The sequence below is a fragment of the Fukomys damarensis genome, unplaced genomic scaffold (assembly GCF_012274545.1).
Source record: "Fukomys damarensis isolate Sample0158 unplaced genomic scaffold, DMR_v1.0_HiC HiC_scaffold_39, whole genome shotgun sequence".
In the NCBI taxonomy this organism is placed as follows: Eukaryota; Metazoa; Chordata; class Mammalia; order Rodentia; family Bathyergidae; genus Fukomys; species Fukomys damarensis.
This window is the reverse complement of record NW_022900951.1, coordinates 83,046,886-83,060,665: the sequence shown is the minus strand read 5'-3', so window position 1 is coordinate 83,060,665 and position 13,780 is coordinate 83,046,886. Positions and strand designations below refer to the sequence as shown.

The 13,780-nt window shown below is 35.9% G+C and overlaps 1 protein-coding gene and 1 pseudogene across 1 annotated transcript in view; one reads left to right on the top strand and one right to left on the bottom strand.

Annotated features, from left to right (window-relative positions):
- The window catches only part of Tbc1d8b (TBC1 domain family member 8B), an 84,244-nt gene that overhangs the window by 34,763 nt on the left and 35,701 nt on the right, over window positions 1-13,780 (bottom strand). The window lies entirely within an intron of this gene.
- Window positions 5,162-6,382, top strand: LOC104855252 (annotated as a pseudogene).

Here is a 13,780-nt window from a genome sequence, read left to right as displayed (position 1 = left end):
CTCCTCCTCCTCCTCCGTTTTATACCCTCTAACCCCTTTGATATCTTCTCCCTCAAGGGTGAAATTTCCATATTAAGGATTTATTTATTGCATACAGTTTTTGGATTCAATCTTGATTTCATTATATAACCACAAATCTAGGGGCCAGGGATTTAGCTCAGTGGTTCTATTGGCTGTCTCACAAGCACAAAGTTCCAAGTTTGATCTCCAGTATCAAAAAACAAAACAAAACAAAACAAAAAACAGAAACAAAAACAAATCTAGTTCATATGGTTAAACAGTAATACCAACACAATCATAGTAGGTGACTTCAATACCCCTCTTTGACGAAGATATAGATCAACTAAACAAAAAATAAGGAAATATCAGAACTGACCCATACCCTTGAACATATGGACTCAATAGATATCTACAGAGTATTCTATCCTACTGCAACAGAGTATATATTTTTTCTCTGTAGTACAAGGAACTTTCTCCAAAATAGACAACATAGTAGTTCACAAAAACTTGTTAAATAAATATAAAAGAATTGAAATCATCCTATATTTACTATCAGACCATACTGCAATGAAACTAAAAATTAATCACAGTAAAAACCACAGAAAATTTAGAAACACTTGAAACTTAATAACACATTCCCGAATACCTAATAATTCACAGAAGAAATCAAGAAGAAATTAAAAATTTTCTGTAAGCAAATGACAAGGCTAGTACAACACTCCAGAACTTATGGAACACAATGAAAGTGTCCTAAGATGGAGGTTATATTGCAATCAATGATCACATTAGAAAAACAGAGCAAGCTCAAATGTATAGCCCAATGAGGCACCCTAAGAGAGTAGAAAACAAAAGCAATCCAGTCCAAACTGAAGTTAAGGAGGTAAATCATAAAGATCAGAGCAGAAATTAATGAAATTAAGACTAAAAACAAATATAAAGATTCAACAAATCAGAGTTGATTCTATGAAAGAATAAACAAAATAGATTGAGACTTAGCCAAACCAGAGAAAAGACTCACATCGATACAATCAGAAGTGAAAAAGGTGAAATTACAACAGATACCATTGAAATCCAGAAGACAGGAACTACTATGAAAAACTGTACTCTAACAAATTGGAAATTTTTGAAGAAACACACAAATTACTAGATGCACAGAGATTGTCAAGATAAACCAAGTTGACATAAAAAATTTGAACAATCCAATAACAATCAATGAAATTGAGAAAGTTTTACATATATAAATTATCAACCCACAAAAGTCCAGGACCTTGTGAATTCAATGCTGAACTTTTCAAAGCCTTCGCTATGCCACTGCTACTCCTCAAACTCTTCAATGAAATAAACAGGGAAGGAGTGCTTCCAGACTCATTTAAAAAAGCTAGCATCACTCTGATCCCCAAACCAGACAAATAACCAACTGAAAAGGAAAACTACAGGCCAATCACCTTCATGAATATAGATGCAAAAATCCTCAATAAGTTTCTGGCAAATAGAATGCAACAAATCACCAAAAGGATCATATATCATGATCAAATAGGTTTCGTTCAACATATGAAAAATACCACATAAACAGAAGCAAGGACAAAAACCACACAATCATATCAATAGATGAAGAAAAGGCTTTGACACAATCTCAAACCACATCATGTTAAAAACTGAAGAGAATTGGTACAGAAATACCTGACCAACATCTGTTATGACAAATAAGACAAGGATACTGTGTTAGTTATTTTTCTCTCATTGCTGAGAAAAAATTCCCAACACTCAAAGTTAGAAGGGAAAGGGTTTATGTATGTGGCTCACAGTTTGCAGAAATTTCAGTCCATAATGTGGCTCCAAGGCAGAGTGGCACATGGCAGAGGGGTGTTGCAGAGTAGAAACAGTTCGTGGTACCCACATGGTAGTCAAAGCAACAGGAGACCTTAACAGTGTCTTTCTGCCCTTTTTATCCCATAAAGACTACAAGGATTAGGGTGGTGCCAAACCAATCATTCATATGTAGTGGTTTAGTAATCACTGTTAATCACAGCATCACAGATTCCAGATTCAGCTACCTCCAGAAAAGAAAGCCCCACCTCATTCACATGAGGCTTTGGGGGGACATCTAAACACAAGTTATAACAGAAGCACACTATCACTACTTCAGTTCATAATACTGGTAGTACCCAAAACATTAGCCACAGCACTCAGGCAGGAGAAAGCAACAAAAAGGATACATGTAGGAAAAAAGATGTTGAATTATTATTTGGAGATGACATAACACTCTACATAGAAGACCCAAAGAATTCCACCAAAAACACTTAGAATTAATAAACAATGTCAGCAACATAGCAGGACACAAAAACCAGTAGCATTTGTGTATTACAATAATGAACTCAAGGAGAAAGAAATTAGGAAAACAATACCATTTTCAATTAGCATCAAGATCGCTTCTCGGCCTTTTGGCTAAGATCAAGTGTCAATTAGCATTAAGAAAAATTATATACCTAGGAATTAACCTAACCAAGGAAGTGAAAGACCTACATAAAGAAAACTATAGTACTCTGAAAAAGGAGACTGAAGAGGACATCAGAAAATGAAAAGATGTCATTTGTTCCCAGAGAGGCAGAATCAATATAGTCAAAATGGCTATACATTGAAAAGTCATGTATAGATTTAATGTAATCCCACTAAAAATAAATAGCATTCTTCACAGAACTAGAGAAAACCATTCAAAAATTCATATGGAAACGGAAGAGACTCAAAAGCGGAAAAGCAATTCTGTGCAAATAAGAGCAAAGCAGGAGGTAACACAATACCTGACTTCAAGTTATACTACAAAGCAACAGTGATAAAAACAGCATGGTATTGGCACAAAAACAGACATGTGGATCAATGGAATAAAGGATAAAAAAAAAATCCCCAGAAATATTCAGGTATTTGATCTTCAGCAAAGGGGCCAAAAACATGTTGGAGGAAAGATAGCTTATTTAATAATTGGTGATGTGGCCTCCTGCGAGAGCCCTGTGCCAGATCTAGAAGGGTCTGGGAAGCACATGTCTGTGGCTCCCACTGCCTTTGAAGCCCCAAGCCAGACCCAGGAGGAACTATGAAAATGAAGTGTGCATCCTGCTCCCAGCTGGTCTTGCCATTCACTGGGCTCCATGCTGGTGCCAGGAAGAACCGGGAAGCTCACATCTCATTTCCAGACCCCAGGTTCTCCTCCACAACACAGGGCAAGAGTTCACAACCAACTGATGTGATAGAAGAAGAAACCAATGCTCAAGAAGAGAGTCTCACTTCAGGACTAAAGTGATACCATTCAACAGAGACTAAGTGAGAGCTTTGGCGAGGGAGAGAGCTAAATAGGGATCTTCTGGGATACTCCGGAAGGCCCAGGTTCAGACCCGGAAGATCACAGGGCCTGTATCTGTTGTGGGAGGACAGGTTCAGTGGGAATAGTCATAAGAGGGTATGGTCTTAGAAATGAAGGCATATAGTCTAGTAATACGTTTGAGCTCTAGCACTGCTGCCAACATCCAGCAGGAATCAGTGCTCTGAATTACTATTGGTTAATATAAGGGAGGCGTGCTTCCACTAAAATCAGAGTCCTTTTTGTTTTGATAAAGGTTGTTCATGAGTGGTTCTTAGGGCTTGTCAATATTCAATTGACATTTGATGCTGCTGTTGTTGCTGACTTTACTACCATAGACAGGGTAACACAGTTGTAGCTAGGAATTCATTTTCTGTATGGTAATACCTGGGGTGGTGGTGGTGTCATAAACAATAATGTGGCTCAGTTCCAAAGAACAGGGCTCTGGGGCAAAGAATTTGCAAATCCTGGCACAAAACAACAAAGAAAACTCCCAAAAAAACATAAAAAGTTGAGGAAATAAAATGCCTCTAAAATCTCCAGAATCTCCCAACTTGCCCCAAATTGGTACGGGGGCACTGAGGGGGAGGAAATCATAAGCTACACGGAAGATAGGTCCAAAAGGGTACGAAACAGAGATAAAACAGTCTACAAGGTGCTTGGTGAATTTAAAGAAATAACTAATCACATAATGACTGTACTAAAACAAATGATCAGTGAGTCTAGAGAAGACACAAATAAACACTAAGTGGAGCTAGAAAAAGAGATGCAAAGCATGAGTCACCAGCACAGAAAAGAATGGGTATCCATAAGAAAGTTCCAAATAGAAATCTAGGAGATTAAAAACATGATTAAAACTATAGGTCACAGAAGCGACCAATGTAAATGTCAGACCTAGAGGACAGGTTGCTTATCAGTGATCAGTTAAGAGTGATACCTTTAAAACAACAAGGGAACATGTAAAATGCACCTGACAGCTCCTAGATGACTCAAGGAGGACTAATATAAGACTAATGGATTCAGTGAAAAATCAGAAGATAGCACAAAGTACATAAAAACCTGCTTGCACAAGTAATAACAGAAATCACTGCAGACATAGAAGAGGAATTTAACATACAGATAAGTGAAGCATATAGAACTCCAAATATCCATGATCAGAAGACAAAACAACAAAACACACTCCATACCACATAAATATAACACAAGAACAGAATCTTTTCTTTTGGTTCAGGGGATTGAACTTGGGTTCTTGCAGTTGTGAGGCAGGTGGCAGAACCACTGATTTAAATCCCCAGCCCGAGAACAGAATCTTGAAGGCTGCTAGAGAAAAGCAATGAATTACCTAGAAAGGGAAATCTATTCGAATTTCAAGATTTTTCAACACAAACTTAAAAGGCACCTAGGATATGGAATGAAGTATTTCAATCTCTTAAAGAAAATAACTTCCAACCCAGACTGTTATATCATGTAAGAGTATCTTTCAAAATAGATGGTGAATTTAGATATTTCCATGATAAAGAAAACCTAAAGAAATTCATGAGAATCAAACCAAAACTCCAAAAAACTTGTCAAGGATATCCTAGTAAAAATGAAGCTAACAATGTCAAATGGAACAATAAAATAAATACATCAGGTAAGGCTACCAATTAAGTAGAAAGGAAGGAAAACAAAACAACAATAACAGGATATTAATAAAATGACAGGAATGAGTGATTACCTATCAATTATAACTACCAATGCAAATGGACTCAATTCACAAACAAAAAGACATAGATTAGCAGAACATATCAAGAAACAAAATCCAACAATATGCTATACACAAGAAATTCATTTAAGGAAGTGGCTCTGGCTTGCCCTGGCTGGCTACAGCTCGGGGTCTCTGGGCCACCCCTTGACCCTGTCCTGGCTGCCCAAGGTGCCCCTGCGCTCCCAGGATCCCCATGGCTGCTGCTGAGACTCGGGGCCACACAGGATGCTCCCACATGCCGGCTCTGCTCCCACAGGGTGACAGCCACACCCATGGCCGCCGGCCAGCGGAGTGTGAAAAACTCAAGGACACCACAATCAGTGGAGATGCCTGAGCCTGACCAGTCTGCCAGAGGTCCGTTAGGTGCTCCCTGTCCCTCCATTCAGCCTTTAAAATGGTATAATTAACAATCAGAAGCAAAAGGAGACCAAGAAGGGAAACCTTACTGGGTTACTATGTACTTGTGACTGATTGGTTTATCATTATTTTGAACTTTATGGACTACACTGGCAGCCAGAACGCCTCCTGGGGAAGGCGCCAGTGGAGAATGCATCCTAATGTCAGTGAAGGCTGTCGAGGATGCTGTGCGAAATGTTCTGATTGCAGTGGATGTTGTATTAAGCCCCGACTAATTTTTGTTCTGGAAAGAATTGGCACCGAGCAGATAGTAGTGTGTCGCTCTTCATGTCCAAGTGGATATTATGAAAATCGATATCCAGATATAAAAAAGTGTACAAAATGTAAAGCTGACTGTGATACCTTTTTCAACAAAAATTTCTGCACAAAGTGTAAAAGTGGATCTTACTTACACCTTGGGAAGTGCCTTGACAATTGCCCAGAAGGGCTGGGAGTCAACAACCACACCATGGAGTGCATCAGAATTGTGCACTGTGAAGCCAGCGAATGGAATCCTTGGGTCCATGCATGAAGAAGGGAAAAACATGTGGCTTCAAAAGAAGAATCAAAACTCGGGTCTGAGAAATAATCCAGCACCCTTCAGCAAAGGGTAACCTGTGTCCTCCCATAAGCGAGATGAAGTGTACAGTGCAGAGAAAGAAGTACCAGAAGGGAGAACGAGGAAAAAAAGGAAAAGAGAGGAAAAGAAAAAAAAATGGAATAAAGAAGAAAGCAAAGAAGCAGTTCCTGACAACAAAGGTTTGGAATCCAGCACAGACACCCCAGAACAACAAGAAAACAAAGACAAACAGCAGCAGAAGTAAAGCGTCCAAGATAAACAATGGAAATTGGTATCGATCAGCACTGTGCACCGAAGGATCCCATGAGAGCAGTGCAGACTCGTGTGCTGCTGTCTCAACTAGGTGCCCAGGGGAGGTGCCACAAACACTAGGACCACAGATAGATGACATATCAGTCACTCCTCTGTCTAGATAGCATTCCAAATAGTTGTATATTCTTCATATAGGCATAGCTAACAACAAAGAGCCAAAGTTCAAAGCAGGGATGCTTCCACACAGCTATCTTATGTGTTCTGTACATTTTTAGAAGAAAAGAAACTTTGTACATAATTATCAATAAGTTATAAGTTATCAGAATGATGATGACATCTAAAGAAGAATCATCTTTTCCCTATTAAAAATATTTTTCCAGCTATTGTGTAAAGAAGTGAAAGATAATGCTGCAAATCCAAAGTGGCAATATCCCTTCACAACAAATAAGAGATCAGGGAGAGGGACACTACTCTAAGCACAGTGTGGTTTTGTTGGGGTGATCCAGACAACTCACAATTAGGGCCTGGCATTTGGAATCATAGGATTTATCATCGCAGAAGCAACTTCATCCTAGAAGTGTTAAGATGACTTCTATCGTTTTCATCCTATGCTTCTGCAAGAAACACAAGAGTGCAGACCAGAGTTAAATATTCTGTGTGGGATTGCAGGAAGGCAAAATGTGGAAGAAATCATAGTGATTCTTTTTGTGCTTTACAAAACTGTGAAGGGTCGTGATCACCTGGAACAGGTCTCCAATCTATGGTAGCACTATTGGGTCAGCCTCTGCTGCCCTTTGGACAATATAAGTCTGTAAACATGTACCTGTAACTTCATTCTAAAAACAGAATCATACTTATCAGGAGAAAATTCTGATTTAATAGAAAACAAAGAAGTAGAGCAAGGAGAATACACCATGTTTGCAAAGTCATGATTTTCCTTTATCAAGGGAAATACAGTTTTATTATCTGCTTACTGGTCCACCTAGAACTAAAAGAAATACTACTTTCTAACAAAGTGTGTCTAGTAGGGAAGAAAGCCACCAAAATAAATATATTTGTTAATAGTTTTAAAAAGAAATAAAAAAGATATATTTAACACAAAAAGGAATCCAGAGATTAAAAATCAAAGGATGGAAAACATTATTTTATGAAATGGGAACCCCCACCAAACAAGCAGAAGTAGATATCCCATTTTCAGATAAAGTGGATTTCAAGCCAAAGCTGAGCAAAAGAGGCAAGGAACAACACCACATATTGGTTAATGGAAATATTCAAGAAGAAAAGGAAGAGATAGATAACAATTATAGAAATAGATGCACCAAATCATGGTGCACCCAACTTCCTAAAACAAACTCTAATGGTTATAAAAGATCAGACAAACATCAATAAAATTATAGTTGGGGATCTTAACGTCCCACTCTCACAACTAGATCAACTAAACAAAACATCAATAAAAAATGAGAGTTGAATCAAATCTTTGAATAAAAGGATTTAGTACACATTCTTTTTGGCCGCATATTGTACTTTTTCCAACATAGACAACACACTAGTAAATAAAACATACCTAATAAATTCAACAGAATAAAAATTTTATCACATACATGATCAGATCATTGCACAATGAAAACAAATCAATAACACAGAAACTATGAAAATATATGGTAATTAAGCAACACATTCTTGAATAGGTCACAGAGGAAATTAAGACAGTTCTTAGGATTAAATGATAATATCAGTATAACATACTATAACTTACAGGACATAATGAAAGCAATCCTATGGAGAAATTTTATAGTATTGAGTGCCCACATCAGAAAAATAGAATGAGCCCAAATAAATAATCTAAAGATTCACCATGGGCTGTGCATGGTGGAACCACCTGAAATTGCAGCATTTGGAAGGCTGAGGCAGGAGGATTTCCATGAGTTTGAGGCCAGACTGGGCTACATAATGAGTTCAATGCCAGCATGAACTACATAGAGAAACCCTGTCTCAAAAACATCAAAGAAGATTCATCTCAAGGTCTTAGAAAAACAAGAACAACACAAACAAAGTTTATACAAGGAAGAAAATGAAGATTACAGCAGAAATTAATAAAATGGAGACTAAAAACATACCAAAGAAAATCAACAAATCAAAGAGCTATATCTCTGAAAAATAAAACAGACAACCTTAGCCAATCTTACCAAAAAAAAAAAAGGAAAGAAAAGACAAAATTAATGTAACTAGAAATAACAACGGTGAAATCACAATGGATACTGCCAAAATCCAGAAAAATTTTAGCAACTACTTCACAAAAATATATGCCAAACAGTTGCAGAACTCAGAAGAAACGGAGAGATTCTTAGATACATATGCACTGTAACAAATGAAACAAGACTTAAAAATCTTGAACAATAACAAGCAATGAGATAGAAGCAATAATTAAAAAACAAAGCTGGGTGTGGTGGTGCATGCCTATAATCCCAGCACTCAGGAAGCTGAGGCAGGAGGAGGATCACTGTGAGTTTGCGACCAGCCTGGGCTACATAGTGAGTTCCAGGTCAGTCTCAACTACATAGTGAGACCCTGTCTCAAAAAACAAAAAACAAAAAACAAAACAACAAAAAGAACCCCAAAACCAAAACCAACCAAACAAACAAAGAAACCAAAGCAAAACAAAACAAAACTACCAGCTAAGAAAACCCTATGACTTGATGGATTCACAACTGAATTCTACAAGAACTACAGGGAAGACGTAATACCAATATTTCTCAAAAACTTTTGAATGAAAGTGAGAGGGAAGAATTATTTCCAAAATCATTTTCAGAAGCTAACATCATTTTTATCACCAAACCAGACAAGGATGCAACCAAAAAAGAGAACTATAGGCTAATTTCTTTAATGAATATAGATGCAAAAATCCTTCACAAGATACTGGCAAACTGAATGTGACAAATCATCAAAAAGATCATATACCATGACCAAGTATGCTTCATTGCAGGGATGCAAGGATGGTTCAACACACACAAATTAATAAACATAATTCATCATATAAACAGAAGCAAGGACAAAAATCACATGGTTACCTCAATAGATGCAGAAAAAGCCTTTGAAAAATTCAACATTCATTCATGATAAAAACCCTGAAGAAAATAGGTACAGAAGTCTTTATCTCAACATGGCAAAAGCCATTTATGACCAACCTAATGCCAATATATTAAATGGAGGGAGAAAGGCTGAAAGCCTTCCCTCTAAAATCAGGAAAGAGAGGAGGATATCCATTATCACCACTCCTGTTCAAAATAGTCCTCAAAACATTAGCCTGAGCAATACGGGAAGAGAAAGGAAAGGGATATATATAGCAAGGGATGAAATTACAATACCATTATTTGCAAGTGATATGATCCTTTACTTATGAGACCCAGAAACTCCACCAAAAGACTCCTAGAATGAATAACCAAATTCAGCAGTGTAGCAGTATACCAAATAAACACACAAAAATTAATAGCATTCCTATATGCTAATAACGAACTCACTTTAAAAGAAATTAGGAAAATAATACCATTCATAATAACTTCCAAAATTAAATACTTAGGTATTAATCAAACTAGGAAAGTGAAAAACCTCTATAATGACAGTTATATCAGACTGATAATGGAAATCAAGAAGGACCTGAGAAAATGAAAAAATACCCTGTTTCTGACTGGGCAGAGCAACATAATCAAAATGGCTATACTTGCAAAAATAATAGAAAGATTTAATGCAATCCCAACCAAAATACAAATGTCACTTCTCACAGAGCTAGAAAAAACAATCCTAAAATTTGTATGGAATCAGAAGAGACCCAGAATAGGAAAAGAAATCCTGGATAACAAAAGCAAAGCAGATGGCACCACAATTCCAGACTTGAAATTATACTATACAGTGATTAAAACAGCAGAATATTGGCACAAAAGCAGGGATGTAAATCAGTGGAACAGAATAGAAGCAGCAGAAACAACCCCAGGTACATACAGCTATTTGATCTTTCACAAAGGAGCCAAAAACATACATTGAAGGAAAGATAGTCTCTCTCACAAATAGTGCCAGGAAAATTCAAAATCCACATGCAGAAGATTGAGTCTAGATCCATATATCTTACCATGCACTAAATTAACATAAAAATGGATCACAGATCTAAATATTAAAACAGAAACACTTTGCTCGGAGGTAATATAGGTCCAACTCTTGAAGACATAGGCATAGGCAAGGACTTTCTGATCAGAACCCTAATGTCACAAGAAATGATACTGAGAATCAACAAATGGGATCATGTCAAATTAGAAAGTATATGAGTCCTCTAACTTTTGTTTTTCCTTTTCAATACTGTTTTAGCTATCTCAAGTTCCTTGCATTTCCGTATCTTCAAAGTTTTACTTTAAAAATATATTAGTCACCTAGCTTCTATGGGTTAACTATAACAAGGGCTCAATTTACTACTGGGGCACTTAAGAAAAAGGCTCACTAAAGTCATCTTTAAATTTTACTAACTTCAAGATGAAAATAATGCCTATGATTAAGGTGGAGGAAAAGTAGCTCCTTAGAGCGTAACAGTCCAGTGGCATTTCAGTTTGAAACCCAAGAAGTTAGTAAACACCCTACAAAGGTTGGGCATTAAGACAGGATTTAGGAAAGGTTAAGAAGAAATACCCAAATCATTGTTTGTATGAATACAGGGGTATGGCAGAAGAAGCTGATAAAAGAAAATTAATGATTGATTAATGAGTACAGGCCCACGTAACAGTAGTTCCTTTCTTTTCTTAAAAAAATGAGCTTAGGGCCAGGGATTTAGTTCAGTGGTGCTGCTGCCTGCCTCGCAAGTGCAAAGTCCTGAGTTCAATCCCGGGTACAAAAACAAAAAACAAACAAAAAAAGAGCTTATTTTGACAAATCATGGACTTTATTACTCAATATTAATTTTGGTCTTTTCAATGAGGAGTTGTGGTCTAACAAATACAGGTTGAAAAATTCATCACTGTAATCTGCATCTCATTCTTTTAGTTTAAATCATATGACTAAGGAATCAATCTATGATAGTATACCCCAACTACATAAAATATTCAAGAAAGAAAATAAACTCTTCAGGGATGAAACCCTAAGCATAGATGACAAATATGGTAGTCCTATGCACGAATGGCTCTTAAGTAGTCACAAAATCACATCAACACATTTACTTTCAAAGATGGTGAGTTAAAACTATTTAATATTTGTGTTGTTTAAAGAATATAATAAAGTAGCTAATTCAAGGAACAAAGATTAATTTTTTGAATATTTTTTGCTCTATTTTGAATGGAAGGCTTTATCTCTCAGCCATAATGATTCCATACACCAATGTATTTGAGTATTCACAATTATGAGTGGAATAAACCTTGGCACTCATCAGACACTCACTGCCTAAGGAAAATCCAACCACATCTATAAAGTAATACATGTTGTTGATTCTATGCCAGATATTCGTAAGCTTCTTTGGTTTTTGGTATCTGATGTTGACTTTATATGTAGCATATTGCTCTGACAGTGAAGGAAAAGCATGACAAATATTAATATTTCTTTATGTGTAACTTTCTTACAAAATAATAGATTTAAATTAGAATATCTTTAAAACTCAGTATAATAAATGGTGGTTTGGGGCCAGATTTGACCTGTAAAACCAAAATTAAGATGAAAAATACAAAAAAATATTTCTTTTTACTATCAGAAGCTTAGTTTACATAAACTGTTCATAGTGTATAACTTAAAATAAAGTGTTAATTTTATTTCTAACAAAGTTTCTAGTTTCCTATCTTAGAAATCAATCTACCCCATAACTACAATATCTATTTTTAATTAATATTATAGTAATGGGAAACACATTACCTTATTCTTACTAAGCCAACAAAAACTAGGTATGTGGATTAAACTACTATTCTTACCTGCATTATTATGCAGAATAAGGAACCTATTGCTTTTTTAAATTTAAAAAATTGCATTGGCTTTTCTTTGTAATTCTAGAGTCAGGAAACACCTTTATAAATTTTTAAATCTTGACATTGCATGATTCACTTGTAAGGCAGTTTTTAAAACATCAAGTAGGGGTGCTCGCTTCGGCAGGCAGCACATATACTTAAACATCAAGTAGGGATGTTCAATAGTGCTTTGTATTCTTAGATTACCTTGCCTGAAACTAGGCTAAATGAGCCAATTTTCCCTTCTTTTAATAGTTGTAAAATTATCCGGTACTATTGCTTGTTTATGTCTCAATAAGAGATTACAAAAGAATAGGCTGGGGTTGAAAATGGTAGAATGTATTCCTATCATACACAAAACCCTGGGTTCAATCCCCAGAACAGCAAAAACAAAATAAAAAGAAGGAAGAGATTAATGTGTTTTCTAAGTAGTTGGGTATTTCACAAAATGAGTTCATGCCTCCAGGTTTTAGTATAACTTATTAAACTGTAGAACATTTTAATCTACACCTACTTAAAATTTATATAGAATTGGAACTTACACATAATCCCAATTACTTCCGGGAGCATTTGTACTTCATATCAATTTTTGATGTACTCACAGGACAAATTTCCTAAAGTGCGTCCATTCTATATTTGTGAATTTAGACTCTGAGATTTAGATTTAAAAGTCTCATTGTGTAAAGTCACTGGGTTCATTATAATCAGAGTATGCATTTTTCTGTTTCTGTAAGCTGGGTGTAGCTACAAACGAATGTAGCTACAATTTCTGTTACTTAAAAATCAAATGGAACTCTTGTTTTAAAAAGTTTCTCTTCATTAATTTTTGAAATATACTATTGAGAAAGCTAGATGTATCTACAGATTATACTAAAATGGTCCAATATTCTTTTTCATTGTAAGATAAAGATCTTCAGTAAAAACAGAACATTATGATAATAAAAAATACATGCCAAAGCAAACCAGTATACTGATTGGCATTTTGTGCATATTATAGGTAAGATAAATCAGAAAACCTGAGAATTCTAACATATCTGGAAAGATGGTAAACTCACTTTGAAACAAGATCTTTCCTTGATAACTCAGAACACTAAGCTAATAAAGGCACATGAGTTTTTAGGGAAAAATTCCAGTTCCCCAGATTTTGGAGAGGCAGATAAATTAAAGAAATAGAAAAGATGAGCAGAACGCTGGATCTAAGACTGAATCTGAAATAGAATAGGACAAGGACAAAATGGATATAAGACAGACTATGGGAGCACTGGGATAGAAACTACCAAGATTGATCACATTTTACTTGTGTTCACCACAAACTAAGGAGTATTCTAGGTACACTATTAAAAGAGAATGAAGAAGGGCCAGAGAGATTTAGCTCAGTTGCAAGCGCAAGGTCCTAAGTTTGATACCCAGTACCACAAAAAAAAAAAAAAAAAAAAAAAAAAAAAAAAAAAAAAGAAAGAAATAAAAAAAAAAATGAAAAAAAAAAA